At 29.9% G+C, this 13,657-nt stretch overlaps 1 protein-coding gene across 2 annotated transcripts in view; it reads left to right on the forward strand.

The window, feature by feature from the left end:
* The window catches only part of LOC105232231 (uncharacterized), a 60,138-nt gene that overhangs the window by 13,014 nt on the left and 33,467 nt on the right, over positions 1-13,657 (forward strand). For both annotated transcript variants that reach the window (XM_049456191.1, XM_049456192.1), the window contains exon 2: positions 9,757-9,829. The gene's annotated coding sequence lies outside the window, so the exon portion shown is untranslated. The remainder of the gene's footprint in view (positions 1-9,756; positions 9,830-13,657) is intronic.

Here is a 13,657-nt window from a genome sequence, read left to right on the forward strand (position 1 = left end):
ACGTTTTTATAAAAAAATGTTAAATCAATTTAAAAGAAATATACTTTCTTGACTTACTTTTCTACTTTTTATAACAAAAATATTAAAAAATATAAAAACTAAAAAAAAAAATTTTTTTTTAGTCAAAAGTACAAAAAAAGGTTTTCAAAATGTTTAAAATGGAATTTTTAAAATTGTAATTTTTTATTTAAAAATTTTAAATTTTATTATTAAAATTTTTTTCTAAGTCAAGATTTTTTTCCAAAACATTTTGCTTTTGAAAAATTTTTCAATTTGTTTTAATTAATTTTTAATTTTTTCGCTCTTCAGTCGGTTGTGATATCTCAAAGCCACAGAGTACTCCTAGTACGCTCTAACGGTCCATTCTTTTATCTCCGCGCACCGTGTAAGGAATTTACATCAACAATTCCATCATTACCATTTTACATTTTAGCAATTTTTTACTCTTCTTCGAAGGAAATTCCAACAGCCGCACTAAGCAGCTGACCTCTGCTGACCTGAATTGCAGACTTTACATTACTGGTTAGTTAATGCAACATTGCATGCAATGGCAGCGCGCTATTCAGGTCATGAGCAAGTCATTACACACACACACATACATACAAACACATTTGCACCCACAATTGCACCGAAGTATGCAGCATATCGACAATGTTGCAAGCCATTGAGAACATGTTGCAAAGTTTTTCTCCTATATTTTTTTGTATTGTATTTTAATGGATTTACCAGAACAATTGCTACCGCCGCTGCGGCTGCCAATGCAATCAGATTGTAGTGGGAAGCGCCGAAGAAAGTCCCGACCAACGTGCACGCTCGACAAGCACGTCAATCACGGCGCCATTGTTTGCATACTAAATACCAAATAAAGAGATTGCTACTACAAATATAAATGAGGGAAAAACAAACACAAAAAAATAGCAGTTATTTTGTGGAAAAAAAGTTTTAATTTTTTTTAAATTATATTATATGATAAGTTGTTTAAAAAAAATATTTTTAAAATTTATAATAATGTTTTTATTTTCTTTGCTTCTTTTTCTTTATTTTTTTAATATAATTTTGGGTTAAAAAAAAATTTAATTTTTAAAAATAATTTTATTTTATTTTAGTTTTTTTTTTTAATTTTCAATTTTTAAGAACTTATAGAGATAAATTTATTTCATTATTTTTATAAAAAAAAAATTGTTCAATATTTTCTAAATTCAATTTTTCAATATTTTTAAAATATTTTTTGCATTTACAAACACAAATAACTTAATCTGTACGCTGAGTAAGCCATAAAATAAGCAGCAACAATAACAATAATAAATTATTGTCAACGAAAGTAGCCAAATGTCGCCGCGAAGCATTGAAATTGAGCTACACGACAAACACACAAATTTATGTGCATATCTACATAAATATATCTGCTTAGAAACTTACATACATACACTCATACGTACATCTGCATATAAATAGTATGTCGTGCAATCAGCAGTCAGCAATCGTTGCTGCTGTGAAAGTGTTCTCATTTCACCAGCGCCAACGAGACTAGTTTCCATAATTTACAGCACCGATAAAACGAAATACACAAACACATATAAGTATATGCGCGTGTCGATATGTATATTTTTCACTCTTACCATTTATTGAGTGAAATGTCAACGACAACTGTTGCTTATTTTATGCGGCAATTAAGCAAATGTATTTCAAGTAATTTTATTTAATTGCAAAAGTCGACATCTTAAGCGGCCGCCGAGGAAAGCAGCAACTGTGACTGCCAAATACATACATACACTCACTTAGTCTTATACATTTACATATAGTTGGTGAATTTTTGTGCGTATGTGTCATGCAGTTCGTTTCCAGGTCAAATGTCGTCTCACTTTCATGCGCATGCGTCACTGTCTGTCAGCGTTTCGACGCTGAAATGCGTGACAGACGAGATGAAAAAGAAATTGTTTGCTATAAAACTGTTTGTGTGTTGTGGAAATAAGAGAAAATTTTTAAATTAAATTAAATTGGTCAAAATTAAAAAAAATATTAAATATTGAATTTAGTTGAATTTAAAAAATTAATTAAATTAAAAAAATTAATTTAATTTATTAATTAAAAAAAATTTTAAATTTAAATTTAATTAATATTTTTTTTAAATAAATTAAATTAATTTTTTTAATTAAATTAATTTTTAAATTCAATTAAATTTAATAAAAAAATATTAATTAAAATTAATTTAAATTTTTTTTAAATAATAAATTAAATTATTTTTTTTAATTAAATTAATTTTTTAAATTCAATTAAATTTAAATATAAAAAAATAAATAAATTTAAATATAAAAATATATATATAAATTTTTTTTTAATTAGAAAAAATTAAATAATTTTAATTAAAAAATGAAAACAAAAAAATCGTGATAGAAAAATTATTCCTAATTTCAAAAAAAATTTTCTCTTTTCCCACTCAACAACAGCTCTCTTGTCGAAAAAAATGGCAATCAATCAATTTAAGCGCCCTAATTGCCATTACATATTTTTTCAAACCAAAAAAGGTTCCAAACTTGCTTTACAAGTTTTTTGCACTTTCGCGCGAAAATTTATCTGCCATATAGTATAATTTAACTCCTACCTATACAAACGAATGTTTATGACTTCTTTGCCAGTATATTCCCAAGACAAATTGCTTTTATTACATGTGTGGCAAGTAAAATGAGAAACTTAAACACTACTCATAGCTTTCTCGTGACATCAACATTAATGTGGCACGTTGCTGTAAGGCAAGCAAAGCTTCTTGTGACCATTTCCTTTGCAGTCTTCTAACTTTATTTATGGCGCAAAATCGCTGCAGTTTTAAGTTGCACGCCATGTTGCATGAAAATCGTGGCTAAGGCAGCTGTGTGGCGAGTTGGTGAAGTGTGAATATTTTTTCAATATTTTATGTATAGAAATGCATATATTTGCCTTTGTTCATGCATGTATGAAGGTAGTATATATTTATATATTACTTTTGTTTCAAATATATATCGATATGTTTGTAAGCTTATCTTCTTATAAGTATGTATGTGTGTTTTTAGTTTTTGCTTGCTCATATAGCAGCAAATTTGACCCACTTCCAATTGCATTTAGCTGCGTAAGCTCATATGTACATATGTATGTTGTTGTCTTGCATGCGATTCCAGCGCGATAAACTAAAGACTTAAGACAGCAACTTGTTTACATTGCTTGCTGTTTTTTGTTTATTGCTTGATTTTTTTCTTCTGTGTTTGCCTGTTTCACTGTGTTCTGGCAAATTTTTTGTGTGGACTTGATTTAAGTCTTTTGTTAATGACAAAAATAAAATTTCTTATGAAAGGAAAAGAGAAAAAGTCCACAGTATTTTTTTCAAAAATTATATTTTAAGTAGTAGAAATATTTTTGTTCCGATTTGAAGTTAGATATTTTATAATTAAAAAAATATTAAAATTTTAAATTTGAAATAAAAAATGTTAATTCATATTTAATATATTTTTTAATCATTTTTATGTTTTTTCTTCAATATCTTCAATTTTTTATATTTTGGTAAAATTTTTTTTTTGTTTTTTTAATTTTTCTCTTAATTTTGTTTATTTTTGGTGTATATTAAAAACATTTTTAGTCGCTTTTTAATACATTTTTTCATTTTTAATATATATTTTTTAAATATTTTAATTTTTTTTTAATATAATATTTTTTTTTTTATTTTTTCTATTTTTCTAATATTATTTTATTTTAGTTTTAATTCTCTTTATTTTTATATACTTTTTTTTAATTTTTTTTTTTTATTTTCTCCGTGTTCAACAATACCGTGACCTTTTCTCCAACGAACAAGTGCATTTCCTCAAACCCATCCAACTCACTGCCGTCAAGTTCGTTGCTTGAGTCTTCCGTTTGCGCAGTGACTTTGATTTTGGTATGCTTTATTGTTCTTTTGTTGTGTGGCTCTCCTGCCGCCAATAACATGTTGCATGCAGGAAGTGCATGCACCACAATAATTACCCATGTAAGCGCACAGCAGTCACTGCCACGCCTCGTACACGCTGTACTACGTGTTTTTGTTGTATTTGCTTTTCATGTTGCGCTGCAAGAATATCAGTTTGCCATTAAATATAATTGCCATAAATTTTTCCGAGCTTTTCCAGCGATTTCCCTGCTGTGATATGCTTGCTGATACAAGAAAAGCAAAAAAACAAGAACAATAACTGCAGCAGAAAAAACAGCAGCTGATGTGCTGCCACAATATTTTTCCTTTGGCGCACAAGTGTCCCAGTGTCGATGAAGCCGAGCGGCATTTCTAATGCTTTTTAATTAAGCGCATACGTGCGTCTGTGTTTGTGTGTGTGATGCTTTCTTCGCTGTGTGTGTGTGTATGTGCGTGTAATGAAATAGCTGTCGGGCAAACAGGTTGCACGCTGTCGGCAGCTGCGAGCAATTCGTGGCATCAACAGCTCATTACGGTCAACGTTGCCGCATGCCGCCTTTATAGGCGCCTCGGAGCATGTGTGTGTGTGTGTGTGCTGTCAAGAAAGTTGTGCCGTTATGTTCTGATTTCGATTCTCGATCAAGGCTTGCAACTTTCTTGACACCAACAGGTTGGCAGAACGGGTCGCCCGTTTGCTGCCTGCCTGTGGCAAGTCACAGTAGCTGCTGCCAACGCCATCTCGCCAGCGAGGCTATCATTACGCAGCAGGTTTGCGGCCAACAACAGAAATAATAAAACCTGGAAAACGTGGAAAAAAGTAGTCATTGATTGCTATGCGCTTTTGTGGCCGCCCGGAGTGTCTTCTATGTGTTTGTTGTTGTTGCATTTTCATTAAAGTGGCAACATGTGTCAGGTGCTCGCTGCTTCAACGCCAAATTAAGATGCAGCATCACCAACGCATCGACAATGAAGTGAATGGTTGCGCTTCTGCTGTCGCTACGGTCGCTTCTGCAGCTGGTTTGCTGCCCCACAAGCTTCCTACGCTGCCATGCTTTGCTCACCTTAGCAATTTTCTATTGCTTTTATGATACGCTGACATTGATTGCATGACTCTTTCTGTTGCTGCCTGTCCATTTTCGGCTCTAAGTAAGCCAGTTAGTTCGCTTTGTAAGCCATTGAAGGAACGAAAGACTTAAGCAACGAACCTGCTCATCTGGATTAAAGTAGCTGGTGGAAAAGCTTCAAAGGTAGACCACATATTTGATGAGCCGCGAAGAAAACGTTGCATAAAAACTTAGAAAAGGTAAAATAGTACTTTGTTTCAATGCAAATAAATAACAGTGGTGGAAAAAAATATTTTTTTTGAATTTTTTTTCTTAGAATTAAAAAAAAATTATCAAAATTATTTTTTTATAAAATTTAAAAATTCGAAAAACATAAAAAAATTAAAAATAATAAATAGACCAAAAGCATATATTTTTTGGTTTTTTTTTAATTTTTAATAAATAAAAAAACTTAATTCGAAAAAGCATTATTAATAGAAAGAATCTAGAAAATTGTAATAAAAAAAATTTTAATAAAATTGTTGTTGTAAAAAATATAAAATAAAGAAAATTTTAAAGTCCTAAGTAATAATTAATTTTGTTTTTCAAAATTAAAAAAATTCTAAATTTTTTTTAGATTATTTGAAATTCCGCAACAAAAAAATATAAACTCAAATCCCTGCATTTACCATAAATAAGTTTTCAAACGCCGCAATGCCAGTACAATTGTTGCCACAACATATCGCAGCCTCTATGCACTGCCACCGCATCGCGTGCAATAAACATTTACTTAACAGTTTCTACGCGTGTAGAGTTAATAGCACGAAATTGCTGAGCAATTTAGGTGTTGCAGCCTAATGGAGTTGGCGAATGAACCTATTTTTATGGCTGACAGCCAACCAGCATTGTGCTAATGTGCTGCTCTGAGTGTGTGTGAAGACATAAAAATAAAAAGGAAGGTTTATAGAACTCGGGTAAAAATAGTTTTATATGCCTTAATTTGAATATGATGGACAGTGATGGACGCGAGGTGGCAAGTTCGTAGCTAGAGTCTTTTGAATTTTTGCATTCAAAAAGAAACTTTGAGAATATAGTGGAAAGGATGGAGTTCGTTGCTTAAGTCTTTTGGTTTCAAGCGGAACATGTTGATAAAGGACAAGTTTGTTGCTTAAGTCTTTAGATTTTGGTAGATATTGTGTTATATGGTGGCAATGGTCGAGTTCGTTGCTTAAGTCTTTTGATTATTGTTGGGAAAGTGAAAAATGTTGATACAGTACAAACGTTTGTTGCTTCACTCCTTAGATTTCCGGCAAGAAACTGGAATATGTTATAGGTGATCGAGTTTGCTGCTTAAGTCTTTATAATTAAGACAAGGGATTGGGAAAAATGTTAATGGTAATGATCAAGTTTGTTGATTAAGTTTTTTGAATTCAGAGCGATTATTAGCAAATAAGTTGAGAAAGGTGAAAATTTTTGTTTCGAAAATTTTTGTAAATTTTAAAATGCAAAATTTATGGAAAAAAATTAAATAATATTTCAAAAATTTAAAAAGCCGTTCTAATAAAATAAAAAAATTAAAATTTTGAGAAAAAATTAAATAACAATTTCTAAATTAATTTATTTTTAAATCAATTATATCGATATTGATTGATTGATATATTGATATCTTTTTTTGGCAAGGATTTTGTTTTTAAAAATAATTTTCCTCTTTTTCTATAAAAAAACATTTTAAGTTTTTTCGAAATTTTTTTAAATTAAAATTCCATTGTACAATAAAATTTAATTTACAATTTTGAAATTCTTAAAAAACATATTGTTCTCAAAAATAAAATTTTTTTCTAAAAAAAATGTTTCTATTAATTAATTAATTTTAATTAAATTTTTTAAATTAAATTAAATTTTTTTAAATTTAATTAAATATAATTATATAATTAATATAATTTTTAAATTTGATTTAGATAATTTAAATGTTAAATTTATTTTAATTTAATTTCATTTAAAACTTAAATTTAAAAATTAGTTTTTTAGCTGTTGTTTAGTTTAAAAATTAAATTAAAATAAAAATTGTTTAATTAAATTTAAAAATTATTATTTTTTATTTAAAAATTTATGACGCCAGTTTTAACGTACTTTTTTTAAATTAAAAAAAAAATTCTACAAAATTAATTTTTTTTTAGAAAATTATATAATTGCATTTTAATTAATTTTCAATTTGTCCCGCTAATTGATTGTCATAAAAAACGCAGTTAGATTGCCATATACATAAATATTCATATTCATATACTATAAAAACATTTAATTACGCCGTCAAAGCCAAATCCGCTAGAAGCACTTGGCTGCTTCCGCACACGCCCACATTTATGCGCAAACAATGACGAACACATATACACATGCACTTAGCTTTTCAAATGCCGCACGTACCGGCAGCAATCATAATTGCTTGCCACACGGTGTGTTTGTGCAACACGCACACTCATTGCCAACTGTTTTGATTGTTGGCAGCAAACATGTTGTAAAAATAATTTTATTATTGCTAAGCGCACTTTTTTTCTTAGTTTTTTATGTGAATTTTTCACCAAATGCAATGCGCATTTTAGCTTTTTACGTCTTTAATGGCCACTTAAATGCATTGAAATGGGCAACCGAAGTGCTTGCCGCAGACGACATCGTGCATTTAAGTGTACATAGAAGAAAATTGTTTAACATGAAAAATTACATTACGCACACAAACACACACACATGTGCATACGCATGTAATAATAATAATAATGTAAAGGAAAATAGCAATAAAAATTTGTTGGGGAAAAACGTGTGGAAACATGCAAACAAATTAAAACGTCGCTTTGTCGCATGACAGGCGCTTATTATACTGTGTACAAGTGCCGCCTGTGGCGCCACAAGCTGCACAAATACATTATTTTCTATTTTTAGTTGTTGTACTTGCATGGAGTTGTGGCTGTATTATTGTTATTGTCTTTATATTGTGTTGGAATTTTTTAAAGACATTGAGTGTCGCTTGTGGCATGCCACTGCAGTTTTTATGTATGCTTCTTTAAATGTTAAAGAAATGCTATGATGCTTTCTGCGATTCCGTGATTGACAAAAATATTGGTTTTCGTACAAAAAAAAATATTTTCTAAAAATTTTGTCTAAAATTAAAAAAAAAATTATAATTTTTCTATTAACTTTTTAAATGATTTATCATATTTTTACTCCTGGACCTTTTCATTTCTTGTAAAAATTATAGCATTATTTATTTTATTAATATTTTCCACATTTTCAAATATTTGAAAAAAAAAATTAATATGGACGCATTTCAATTCATATAAAATTTTGTTTCGCTTCAAAAACTTTTTCTGGGAAAATTTTGAAAAAAAAAAGTTAGAAAAATAAATTTTGAGAAATTTCGAAAAATTTTGTTTTGGGAACTTATGAAAAAATTGTATTGGAATTTTTTTTCATATAAAATTTTGTTTCGCTTCAAAAACATTTTCTGGGAAAATTTTGAAAAAAAAAGTTAGAAAAATAAATTTTGAGAAATTTCGAAAAATTTTGTTTTGGGAACTTATGCAAAAAATTGTATTGGAATTTTTTTTCATATAAAATTTTGTTTCGCTTCAAAAACATTTTTTGGGAAAATTTTGAAAAAAAAGTTAGAAAAATAAATTTTGGGAAATTTCGAAAAATTTTGTTTTGGGAACTTTGGAAAAAATTTGTCTTGGAATTTTTTTTCATATAAAATTTTGTTTCGCTTCAAAAACATTTTTTTGGGGAAAATTTCGAAAAAAAAAGTTTGGGAAATTTCGAAAAATTTTGTTTTGGGAACTTTTGAAAAAATTGTCTTGGATTTTGTTTCGGGAAAATTTTGAAAACTATCTTGGAAAATTTATAACAAAAAAATATATTTTAAAAAATTTTATTTGTAAAAACCAAATTTAATATGGACGCATTTGAATTTATATGTACATACATACATATATGTACATACATACGTATGTACATATTTTTTGCGCTTTAAAGTTTTTTTTGGCAAATTTTAGAAAAAAACTTTGAACGAATAAATTTTGAATAAAATTTGTCTTGGATTTTGTTTCGGGAAAATTTTGAAAACTATCTTGGAAAATTTATAACAAAAAAATATATTTTAAAAACCCTTATTTCTAAAAAATTTTTTTTTTGGAAATTTTAGAAAAAATTTTGGACGTACGTATAAATTTTGGAAAATTTTGAAAAATATTTTGGAAAATTATGAATAAATCTTTTATGGAAACTTTCAAAAAAATTTGTTTTAGAAATTTTTTCGCAAAAATTTGTTTTAGAATTTTTTTAGGGAAAAGTTGTTTTTTATAAAATTTCTTTTTTTGGAAAATTTGTTTACCACTTATTTTCGAAACTTTCGATAGCACTAGTTTTGGAATAATTGTTTTTTTGTAAAATTATTTTTTGGACAAATTTTTTAGCCTTTACTTTGGAAACTTTTGTAAATTACTTTTCGAAGTTATTTTTGGAAACTTTTTTTTTGTAATTTTTTTGAAAAGTTTTTTTGTATGAATTTTGTTAGGTAACACTTATTCAACTATATTTTATTTTTATTTTTTTTCATTTTTTTTTAATTTTAATTTTTTTTTTTCTAATTTATTTTGCCTGATTTAACAACGTGATATATTTTTTTACTTTTGTGAATTTTTTTCTACCTTTTCCTCCATTCATTTTTTCGAATTACCCACACGCACTGTAATTTTATTTGATTTTCCCATAACATTTCATTAAAATCATTTATTTCTTCTTCTTCTTTACTTTCAGCGCTGCTACACGCTGCCCAAGCAATCAATTATTGTTGTTGCAGCATCAAATAAGGCTCATTGGCCGCAAAAAGGTGAGTAGAAAAAGTACTTACAGAGTCTAGAGAAAAATTACAAATAATTAACACACACACGCATGTGTATGTGTATATGTAATTAGACGCATGCGCACTACCTGCAACCCAACTGGGCGGCTGGTGCAACGCACGTTGGCAGGAAAATGTCGAAAAGAAAACTTAAAAAGATTGTTGCAACCTTCAGTGTGGCGCGCAGCAGGTGTTGATGCCTCACACGTTCGATTAATAGAAATCTAATTATTTATTTTCATTCTTTTTCACACAAAATAAAGCAAATGTAAGTGCGTGTGTGTGTGTGTCGGCGCTCGCGGTAATACATGTGAACGCATTGCAGCTGGCCAGCAACTCAGCTACGTCTATTTTGTTTTTGTTGTTTTTTTTACACAAAGCACTTAATATATTGGCGCATCAAAGCTCATACCAGCTGCCAGCTGTGCTTGCCACAAAACGCTGCTCTGCTGCCCACTCCATGCGCACGCCAACCAACTATTCAGGCATTTTATGCGGTCACTTTGCCTCTGATCTCGGCAGGTGGCTGTTGTTTCAGACAGTTGTTGCTTGCAACAAAAGGCGGAAGTTGCACATTGCTTAGATGATTACTGCTGTAGCATGCAGCCGCATGCGTGGTGAACTGAAATATTTATATATGTATATGTATATATGTATACTGCTGCTCTCAGCGTGTGTGTGTTTGTCTCAAGCAAATAGAGCGTCTTCAGCGTCTTCATTTATCGCGCCAACAACAGCTTTTAATTACAATTATTAAACACACACATGCATTTGCGTCACACATTCTTCACTTATCGCTTTTTTACACGCTGGCGTGTGTGAGTGTGTGTGTGATTTTTTTTTTCCAACAGCACATAATTGCCATTGTTTGTAATCACGAAATCATTTTCATTTTCAATTTTTTCCAACATTCAATTATTTTATCTAACCAAGTGATTTTCTCAAACGCGCTCGCACATACACACACCAACACACATATATTTACATGTGTACATGCCTGGTCTTTATCAATCAGGGAAGTGTTTTTCTTAAGTGGCAATTTAATATTATTATTAAGTTCTAATTTGTGAGCGCAAAATGCGGGAAAATCGCTGGAGTTTGTGTTAAAGTGTGGCAGCAGCGTAGTTATTATAATAAAAAAGGGAAAATTATGCATTTAAGCGCTTGTAGGAAGTATTAGAAAACATAATAATTACATTAGAATGGAATTTGACGGGCTTTTGTTCATCTTTCTCCAAGCAATTATGATTGTGACAGCTCGTATAGGCCACCGGTGCTTGGATGGATAGGCCTCAAATATATGCAAAGTACTTAAGGAGTTATATTCACTTGTGATTTTTATTAATATTTCATCATTTGCTCATCTAGTTCATATTCATTCATACATGTTACGGCGCTTGAAACACTCTCTTTCTAAGTAAAATTAGTAACGTTTTAATATTAGAAGCATACTTTCAGGGTCTTCCTACTTGTGAATTTGAATGGTCTTTATGGTTGCCGTCCAAACTCATAGCAAACGTCTCAAATATGTTTTTACAGAGTATATTTAGCATAACTTGTATTTTGAACGGTCTTGAAATGCCGCATTTCTCTACAGAATTCTTTCTCATCGTGATCACTAGTATAGAAAGCTGGACGTAACGATTCAAAAAAATTATTTTTCGCACTTAGCTGGGCTTGAAAGTCTTATTGGTTATAGATCTCTAGAGCTCTGGCTGGGTTTTCACATCTTTTTCTTGTTATATATATCATTATCATTTAGAATATCTAGCAATTTGTACTATATTTAATCCTTAAATCCACTGACATTTACTACTTTTTGAAAAATAAATTTCATATTTAAAAATCTGTGCAAAAGTAAAAGTTTTTTTCCAATACTTATAATTTTTTTGGATTTTTGTCAACGTTTTTATAATATTTTTTACAAAAATTATGCAACATGGTTGTCTAAGGGTTAAATAAATTAACAAAAATTGGAAAAAAATTAGAAAATTTCTGTAGTAAACACTGTGTATATAATCTCGTTTGACATTATGTTTACAGTAATTTTTTTATTACATAAAATGGTAGTATAAGGGTTAACAAAAAAAAAAAATTATGAATTTAGAAAAATGATTTTTTTAGATTTATATATTTTTAAGTAACTTCCAAGACTGTAAACTTTTAGGACATTATTTTTAATAAAAATAAAAAAAATGGTAGCCTAAGGGTTAAATATATTAACAAATTTTTTTAGAAATTTAGAAAATTGTTATTTTTAGAAGAAAAAATTAAATAGCGTTCGCCCATATAAACCTTTTTGGCAACCTTTTGAGCATATTTTCATTAAAAATTAAACAAACTGGTAGTCTAAGGGTTAAAGAATTTAACAAAGAATTTTAACAAAATTTTAGAAATTTATCAAATTTTTATTTTTAGAAGAAAAAATTAAATAGATTTCGCCCATATAAACCTTTTTGGCAACTTTTTGAGCATATTTTTAATAAAAATTGAATAAACTGGTAGTCTAAGGGTTAAAGAATTTAACAAATTTTTGAAATTTCGAAAATTTCTGTATTAGACAAAATTTTAAAATAAATTTCTTGTGGATTTTAAAATTTTTTTATTAATATTAAATAAACTGGTAGTATAAGGGTTAAAAAAATTATATTTTGTAAATTTAGGAAATTGCCATTAAAAAAAATTGAAATAAAATGGTAGTCTTAGGGTTAAAAATAAACAAAAACCAAATTTACAAAATTTTTATATTTAAGAGAATTTAAACTTTTCCTGAATTATTTTGAAAGCACACTTTTGCGCTTGAGTGTAAGAACGTGCTCAAAGCCCGTCTATAAACTTTCATTACGGCTAATACCTCAGTATATTTACTATAATAAAGCACTCGATGTCTCAATCCAAATGATTTTCTATAAATCATGGTTGATACACAACGTCGCTGGCACTGGTTAGCTGCCTATTATTTGCAGACTCAAAGGAATTCCAGCTTCAATAATGGCCAGTGGCTCAAAAGACTTTCAAAGCGCTCACAAAGCAGCGGAGTACAATAAAAGCAAATACCAATAAAGAAAATAAATATTACTAGAAGCACTCTACGGCTAGCAATAAAATAAAAAGCTAGAAAGCAAATGCAAGGCTATTAAAGTGCGGCAAATACCTGTGTTTATGAAGCAGCAAAAGCAGAAGTTCGCTTAAAAGAAGCAGCAGCAGCAGCGTGCCGCATTGTTGCAGCAACTAAGCGACAGCTCCTCGAGCACACAATAAATATGCGCACATTTATTACAATAACTAAGCAGCAATTCTTAACCAGGCTGCAATATTTGGTTTCTTGCAAGTTTCATATGATTACAAGCGGCACAAACACACACACTCATATACACATACAAATGTGCTTACCAACAAAAGCTGTCGGCTTGCGCTTGCTGTCTCTTTATTTATTATGTTAGGAGCATTTGTATTGCGCGCTTGCTATTTTTAAATGACCACGCAGTGCCCTCTAGCTGCCAGCCGCCACCCAGCCCCCGCTCGCAATCGAAATATGCTTTTAATTTCACTCCAACTTGCCGCTACCATCAAAGTCGGCTTGATTTACTATTTCACTAAAGTCACCCAGCTCAGCTGCAGGCGGCCGCGTAGCGTCAATGATAGCGCATCTTTTTTTGCTAGAGCTGGACTTGGTCACTTTGCTTGATAATTAAAGTGACAGCTGCATTGTGTTGCGCGGCGAGCCGTGGCTTTGTCGCTCTTCGCGTTTAATATTGCTTGAAATTACTTTGGGCTTCCTGAATATTGAATGGCGCTGGTACAGTGTCTAATCAG

Source organism: Bactrocera dorsalis, chromosome 4, assembly GCF_023373825.1.
Source record: "Bactrocera dorsalis isolate Fly_Bdor chromosome 4, ASM2337382v1, whole genome shotgun sequence".
Classification (NCBI taxonomy): Eukaryota; Metazoa; Arthropoda; class Insecta; order Diptera; family Tephritidae; genus Bactrocera; species Bactrocera dorsalis.